Raw genomic sequence first — 8,720 nt, 5'->3', positions numbered from 1 at the left:
GGATGATTGTATTGAGAATAACTTTCATCTTTTCTTCAACTGAATACTGTTTCCGTGCTGTTTTGATGTATTTTAAAGAGTTGGCAGTCAAAATTAAAACTGCTGGATGAAAGATATTCTTCATTCTTTATGACAAACAAGATAATGTGAATTACAGAATGTACAACTTTTTTTAAAATGTATCAATTGCGGTGTACAGCGTTTATTATGAAGGGGTAGAATCCACAGCTCAGTACTCACTACTCAATACTCATGAGTACTTTTAAATAGGCTACTCTTTTACTCTTACTCAAGTAGTTTTTTGGACAAGTACTTTTACTCTACTCACACTACATTTTTTGGAAGGTAATGGTACTTTTACTTGGGTATATTTTTTCAGTACTCTTTCCACCACTGGGTTCGGTGCCTTGCTCAAGGGTCTCACCTCAGTCATGGTATTGAGGGTGGAAGAGATCCACTCCCCCCACCAATAATCCCTGCCGGACCCGAGACTCAAACCCACGACCTTCAGGTTACAAGTCTGACTCTCTACCCATTAGGCCACGACTGCCCCCACTTCACTTCACTTTCACTTTCACTTCACTCACTTTACATAGTAAGGTAGTAAGTACTGGTAAGTGAAGGGTTGTAGGTTCAAGTTATCACAGTTGTGCCCTTGAGCAGGGCACTTAACCTCAGGATGCCTCAGGAGGACTGACCCTCTGAAAAGCAAGATGTTTTGGGTAAAGGCTTCAGCAGAGTGACTAAACAGTTTTAGGAGTGGCTCATGGCAAGATGTGAAAGGTTTGATTGATGAAATGCTTTGTGTGTTCAAGGCCCGTTTGGATGGTGGGCTTGGTCGTCAACAGGCTTTTCATGTAAAGCTATTGTCCCTGCACTCGGATGTCAGCTGTTCCTTCTCCATGCATCGCTTGCAGTTTCCAAGAACTGATGTTTTGCATATCCTATCTCTATGAAATCTAATCAGTGAATGCTTGGAAACTGGCTAAAGTGCAGTCTGGTTTTATTTGGACGTTAAGGCAGGTCAGTTGGCGTAAACAAATGTAGTTTTTTATTTTTATTTCCAGAGACTTTAACCCGCCATTTACAGTAGAACCTTTCTGTGAACAGGTCTTAAAATAACAATTTTTTTCTTAGTGTGAAGAATATTTTAATAATCTGAAGAACTATTTTCCACTATAAAGAACTTTTGTGCAATATAATGCTTCCATGGACGATTCTTCAAAGGTTCTTCATTGCACCATCAATGTTAATAAGAACCTTTACTTTTAAGAGTGCAGCAAACTTTTTTCCCCCAGGGCCAGAGGAGGCCCCTGGGTGGGTTTGACCAACCTAATCATGAGCTTGGCCCACCCGGAGAGTCCTATGGCACACCTTAAGTCATAAGATCTGGAACCAAGCTGCTTTTTATCCTTGAGATATGTTGCTGTATAGTTCTTGAACAATCAATATCTGATGCACAACAGCCTCAACTTTTGTTAGTAGGCTAGTTAAGAGATCATTGACACACACTCCATGCTGAAACCAAGACGAAGAGGTACTGGCAAAGAATTTTCACACCTTTTTTTTCATATTCTCTCGCCTGCCATCGTGTTGTTGCCAGATTTTATGCTTTGAGAGCATTCATCCTGTCAGCGCACTCTTTAAAGACCCAGAGTGCACTTCAAAGCGCGTCCTGGGGCCATTCAGCGGCCGACACCTTCATTTTACTGCACTTCCTTTATTTATTACAGGTAAACCCGTGAAACAAAGGTTGTTATGTTCTGTCAGGGACCCAAAAGACGCCACCCGAGACCACATCACACGATTTTATGGCGACAGAAGCGAAGCGTTATTCAAATGAAGCTAATCATTGCTGAAAATCACCATTCAGTCACAGGCGATTCTGTTACATTTCAGTCAAAGTTGCTATCACACATTTTGCGTAATACTAGCACACTTCTTTGATTATTTTAACGCTCAACGTGAGCGCAACAACGTACATTAACAAATATTCACTATGATAACCACAGTAGTAACTGAAGTTATTGTTAGTTACCATGATAAAACTGTGGTAACCTGCTATGAACCATAGCTGTTATAAAAAAAATACAATATTTTATAACAATCCATTTCAAGAGAATTTATTTATTTTTTTATTTGTAAGGGTACTACGTTATTCTACTGTATTGTAGCCTACTGCGACTACTGATTGAAGTGTATGTCTCTCGAGGAGCGTTAAATTATGAGGTATACTTAAAACCCTGCTTAATTATGCGAAAAACAAGCATGCATATTTTCATTAAAAGATCAATTAAAGCTGAAATAATGAATAGGGGAGAGTATATTTACCATAAATCGCTCTGTGGTGCTGACTAGACTTCCATGCAGGATTGTGATGACAGGGCTGTGGGAACGTGAAGCGGCCGAAAGAACAGAGCGAGGGGAAAATGATGAGGGGGAAAAATCAATAATATCTCATTCTGTCCTTAGATGAAATGAAAAAATGTATAATCCCTGGTATATTCAGTTTAATTATTATACGTTTATTTCCTTTTATCTGCGTTGATAACGCGCGTAAAAAAGAAAAAAAGTCATCCAAAAACAACTTGTTCTGCAGGATCGTTGGGCAATTTTTCCTTGCCTTTCTTTTAAGATTTCTTCTTCTTTTTTAATGAATCCGATCTGTGTTTTTCGTTAAATAGCCTAAGGAGACAACGGATCAAAGTGAGGATCTGTTCCCAAGAAATGCGGTGTCAATTGCGCTCCGTTAACTCCGTCGGTCAAGATTTTTACCCGTTTACTTAACTGGAATAATCTCCGAGTAAGGCTTAGTAGGAAATTGCAAACTCCAGTAAAAAGACAGCTTATTCTGCTGACACGAACCCGATAAATAAATAAGTGCTTTGCCAATTAAATTAACTGCGATTCGCAAATGTCCTTAATTCCAAACAGCGAACAGACTTTGGCGTATACAATCAAGAGGAATGTTTTATCCTCGGCATATACTAGAAAGCCCTGGTTGTGTTTAAGGCGATATTCCTTTAACAGGAAAGCAGGTGCAGGAATTGAATATACGCCGTTTAATCCTGGAGAAGAGAAATCACCGTTCACTTCCAGCGATTCTCTTCATCCCCTTGCACGGAAACCTTCTGTCGCGATTTCAACTCCGACGTCCGTTTAATTACTCCTCTGAAGGACTCCAAAGGTTGCAGCTTTAGTTCATGTTAATATCGAGGAAGAATTAATTCACTTAAATTAAATAATTTGTCTGTATTCCGCGTCTCTGTTACACGCTTACAAGCACTGCACCTCACCCCCGCGCCGGGCTGCCGAGACTGACAATAACCCGGAACGGTGCGGACTCTCACGGCTCCACCGACCGCCCACCAGCCAATCAGCGCACAGGGAGAATTTAAATATTCCCACGGGTCGGCCAATCATGGGTAATTGAGGGTTGTTACCACGGTGACGCTGTCAGCGTCCAGACGTCTCGTTAGAAAGCACGTTTATTATTTGCGAAATTATAAACGCTCAGAGACTGGACGTTGGTCTTGTGAAACTGTGGGGACGGCGTTAACAAAGGTTACAGGCCCCCGCAGCAGCCAAAATATCTCATTCTGTCCTTAGATGAAATGAAAAAATGTATAATCCCTGGTATATTCAGTTTAATTATTATACGTTTATTTCCTTTTATCTGCGTTGATAACGCGCGTAAAAAAGAAAAAAAGTCATCCAAAAACAACTTGTTCTGCAGGATCGTTGGGCAATTTTTCCTTGCCTTTCTTTTAAGATTTCTTCTTCTTTTTTAATGAATCCGATCTGTGTTTTTCGTTAAATAGCCTAAGGAGACAACGGATCAAAGTGAGGATCTGTTCCCAAGAAATGCGGTGTCAATTGCGCTCCGTTAACTCCGTCGGTCAAGATTTTTACCCGTTTACTTAACTGGAATAATCTCCGAGTAAGGCTTAGTAGGAAATTGCAAACTCCAGTAAAAAGACAGCTTATTCTGCTGACACGAACCCGATAAATAAATAAGTGCTTTGCCAATTAAATTAACTGCGATTCGCAAATGTCCTTAATTCCAAACAGCGAACAGACTTTGGCGTATACAATCAAGAGGAATGTTTTATCCTCGGCATATACTAGAAAGCCCTGGTTGTGTTTAAGGCGATATTCCTTTAACAGGAAAGCAGGTGCAGGAATTGAATATACGCCGTTTAATCCTGGAGAAGAGAAATCACCGTTCACTTCCAGCGATTCTCTTCATCCCCTTGCACGGAAACCTTCTGTCGCGATTTCAACTCCGACGTCCGTTTAATTACTCCTCTGAAGGACTCCAAAGGTTGCAGCTTTAGTTCATGTTAATATCGAGGAAGAATTAATTCACTTAAATTAAATAATTTGTCTGTATTCCGCGTCTCTGTTACACGCTTACAAGCACTGCACCTCACCCCCGCGCCGGGCTGCCGAGACTGACAATAACCCGGAACGGTGCGGACTCTCACGGCTCCACCGACCGCCCACCAGCCAATCAGCGCACAGGGAGAATTTAAATATTCCCACGGGTCGGCCAATCATGGGTAATTGAGGGTTGTTACCACGGTGACGCTGTCAGCGTCCAGACGTCTCGTTAGAAAGCACGTTTATTATTTGCGAAATTATAAACGCTCAGAGACTGGACGTTGGTCTTGTGAAACTGTGGGGACGGCGTTAACAAAGGTTACAGGCACCCGCAGCAACCAGTAACTAACAAATAAAAGTTGAACTATTTATTGGCATACACAGCGGGTCAATATCCTTGTAAATACTCTCATACTCGTATACTTTCACTCTATTAAGGTTGTATTATTTTATCTTTATAGTAGGCTATATGTGGTCGACCTACCCTTTGATATTGTGAAGCTACTATTAATTATTTAAAAAGTAACTAATCACATAATAATATGATGATTGGTTGCAAGTTTGGTCATTAGCAGACTTGAATATGATTTATGCATTTTTCTGCAACTCTGTGGCTTACACGCTTACGGCCTTTTCTCGGTTTAAAATGCTGCTTTTCAGCCAGTGGGAAATTATCCAGGGTAATATGACATTTGACACATTTGTTTTGTCTCGCGCATACATAATTCATTAGTTTTATGCGCGCTCACGCAGCCAGACTGCTCGCGTTCAATCTTTATCCACTCTAATCAAACTTGAGCAAACACGTGCGGAATGTTAGTCGAGTCATCTGCTTATGGAATCAACAGATAAAATGCTCTCCCACACGCATGTCATAGCTGGAGCTCAATTGATTACCGATGGATTGTTCTCAGAGAGATGAGATTGCATGGTTACCAGGTAGGAGAGAGTGGGATTGAAAGACAACTCTAGAAACACTGGTTTAGTCTTAATCATACAGACACTATAAAACTCAAATAAGCCATTCTATTCTATTCTATTCTATTCTATAAAATAGTAGGCCCTCTATCTCTTTCAAAGCAATTTAACCTCTTCCTTAAGCTTAATTAAACCGGACTGTTTGACATTGAAAACATCAGAGAAGGCTAGATCCTATAGGATGATCTTATAGGGAGAAGCTGACAGCCTAAGGAAGAATTCTGACAGCAGACTGCAGCTCTGACCAATGTCTTTCCATGCCTTTCACATCTCAAATCAGCCCAGCAGACATCCATGTCAGGTCAGTGTAAAAAGCTTGAGTCTTATCGAGAACCTAAAAGAAAAAGGGTTAGTTTTTTCAGTGAAACTTCACTCTCAAAAACAACCAAAATACTTCAAAACTGTTCATATTTACTAGTCTTAAAAAAAAAAAACAGATTGTTCTGTCAGTTAAAATGCTTGAATACACTGAATACACTCAATGCTCATTGTTTTAGACAAATCACATGATTTGCAGTATTGGAGGAGATTTAGGCTAGTTGTCAGAAGTTCCTTAATGGGGAAAGTTGTTTCATATGTTGTAATTTAATACAATTTATTGATTACACTTATTGTTTGGCAAAAAATGGTTTGCTATTTTTGAACTGTACAATTTTCTGTCTTTGTTGTTTCAAGAGTTGTTTTGCATTTTAATTATTGTTTTGCTGTTTCAGTTTTGCTTAAAAAGCCTGTTTAAAGGAATAGTTCACCCCAAAAATGAAAATTTGCTGAAAATGTACTCACACTCAGGCCATCCAAAATGTAGGTGAGTTTGTTTCTTTATCAGAACAGATTTGGAGAAATGTAGCATTACATCCCCTGCTCATTGGTAGATCTTCTGCAGTGAATGGGTGCCGTCAGAATGAGAGTTTAAACAGCTGATTCACGAGTTCACCTGCCCATCCAGTGCTGATGGTTAATGGTAAACAACCCCCCCCCCCCAAATTGCAATACTACATAGAGGGAGAATAACAGAAACAGAGGACGAGATGGGGAGGTGGAGGGTCGCCGGAAGAGCTGATGCTTGGATGGTGCAATGAGTGCTGCTTATATAGACTAGTAATGATGATTGACAGGACTGAATAATTAGGCTTCTCTTGAACCTGCGTTTGTAACTTCATTAAAAACATCACAATAATCTACAACATGACCCATCAATTAATGTCTTATGAAGTGAAAAGCTGGGTGTTTGTACTCAACAAATCTAGCATCAAGATGTTGTTAACTTCAAATCTTTGCTTTAAAATGTGAGTCCTCTATCCATAATATTGCTTTCTCCAGTGAAAAAGTCATCTGGTCTGAGTCAGGAGAGAATGCACAGATCGACAAGTGAGAACAAGCGAAAACAGTCCAACAACAGTTCTAAATAAATGTTGATGGATTTTGATGTGAGCGGACAACAGGGGAAGTTTTAATGTTAAAATGCCGTAATGATGGAATTGCTTTTTGTTTTTGTTTTTTACAAACAGACAGTTTTTCACGTAACAAGATGTCAGTTGATGGACTGGTGTTGTTTGGATTACATTTGGACATTTGGGTGTATAAGCTTTTTGAACTCTCATTCTGACGGCACCCATTCACTCAAGAGGATCCATTGATGAGCAAGTGATGCAATGCAAAATTTACCCAAATCTGTTCCAATGAAGAAAGAAACTCATACATCTTGGATGGCCTGAGGGTGAGTGAATATTAGCAAATTTTAATTTTTGGTGAATTTTCCTGTCAGGTTCCACCGAGACAATATGCCTCACTTATTTTCAATATGTGTTCAGTCTTTTTACTTTCCACATTTAACAGTACAGTAATAAACTCATATTCAGTGCAGATTAAAAAGTGTGACAATTAACCCTGGTCTCTTCTATATTATTTGTGGTTAAGGGTTAAGGACAAAATCAGTGCATGCATAAGGGTGAAATAAACTTACAACTCTCTATTCTCTGATTGATGAGATTTTACTATACGGGAATGCTGTTTTAGTAAATAGCATTTATATGACTCACAAGCTTCTGAGATGCACAATGGCAATATGTCTCATCTGTACTTTGGATAAACTGTTCATTCTGACAAAACGGTCACTTGACATTTCTGCTACTTTGAGGAATTGAATCTAAACTGAAGCAACCCTCTTTTACCCTCTTCCTTGATCTTTTCCTCCTCATCTTCTCCTCAGCCTTATGTTTCAGTTTGTTGCTTTGGCGAAGTAAGGCAGTTTAATTGAGCGAGGTTTGAGTCTTCACAAACTGCAAGGTAACAGAGAGAAATCGATGGAAACAGAGGCATGGAAAAAGGAGATAACATTGATTTATCTGCCATCGATAGGGCTGAATCACTGAATTCCGCTGCCAGGTGAAACGTGTGCTGTCTGCCAACAGGATCTGAAAAGGTGTCAGGTGGTCAGAGGACACAGAAACAGAATGAGGGAGGGAGAGAAAGACAGAGAGAGAGAGGAAGAGAGATTGGGAGCACGAGGGCAATGTGATGATGGAGAGCATGGAGGAGGGCAAGGGCAAATAGATATCAAGCTGAAAAAAAGCTGCTGATGCGATCTGATGAGATTGAGAAATAGGGAGTCGGGTTTAGGGTCATAGGTATCACACACACACACACACACACACACACACACACATACACACACACACTGCAGGTGGCTGATGCCACTGTGTGGCCTCAGGCACAGCAGTAAAGGTCAAAGAGAGATGTATATTTTCCATTGAAGTCAGCAGCACAAGTGCACTTAATTGTGGCTTTTGTGAGCGTTTATTTTGACAGCAATGTGACTAGAATTGATGGTATATACAGGTTGTTGTCAATAGAAACTACTCACTTTTCAATTCAGTTCATGTGTTGAATTACAATACCAACCAGGATGCAGAATAGAATTTAAATGCATGGACATATAAATAAAATTAAGTTACATTCAATTCAATTCATATAACTGTAATTTAACAACAATGAAAGTTTAAAAAGTCTTTAAGTTTGAAGGTTTATAGGCCTTGCTGACAGACAGACAGACAGACAGACAGACAGACAGACAGACAGATAGGTAGGTAGGTAGGTAGGTAGGTAGGTAGATAGATAGATAGATAGATAGATAGATAGATAGATAGATTGTGATTGGTACGAAATGTAAAATAGCTGCACACTAAACGTTGCAATTGGCTGTGACTATGGCTTGTTGTACAAACACTTTGCCTTCAGAGAGAATAGAAAAATGACGTCACAAGAAATCAGGTTTAACACTGTGCCCTAATCAGTCTGATTCAGACCTTAACCAGATGCGAACTGTAGATTAAATATCAAATGTGTTCCCTTTCAGTCAG

General features: G+C 39.8%; 1 protein-coding gene across 2 annotated transcripts in view; it reads right to left on the bottom strand.

The window, feature by feature from the left end:
* LOC107672614 (protein FAM222A-like) overlaps window positions 1-7,557 on the bottom strand; it is a 71,017-nt gene extending 63,460 nt beyond the window's left edge. The window contains exon 1 of one of the 2 annotated variants that reach the window (XM_016465879.1): window positions 7,533-7,557. The gene's annotated coding sequence lies outside the window, so the exon portion shown is untranslated. Of the gene's footprint in view, window positions 1-2,331; window positions 3,311-7,532 lie in introns of those variants that run through there. The other variant, XM_016465878.1, reaches the window with a different exon arrangement.
* Between the last annotated feature and the right edge of the window lie 1,163 nt (window positions 7,558-8,720).

Source organism: Sinocyclocheilus anshuiensis, unplaced genomic scaffold, assembly GCF_001515605.1.
Source record: "Sinocyclocheilus anshuiensis isolate Anshui unplaced genomic scaffold, SAMN03320099.WGS_v1.1 scaffold100, whole genome shotgun sequence".
NCBI lineage: Eukaryota > Metazoa > Chordata > Actinopteri > Cypriniformes > Cyprinidae > Sinocyclocheilus > Sinocyclocheilus anshuiensis.
Note: the sequence above shows the minus strand (reverse complement) of the source record. Positions and strands in the feature narration are given on the sequence as shown.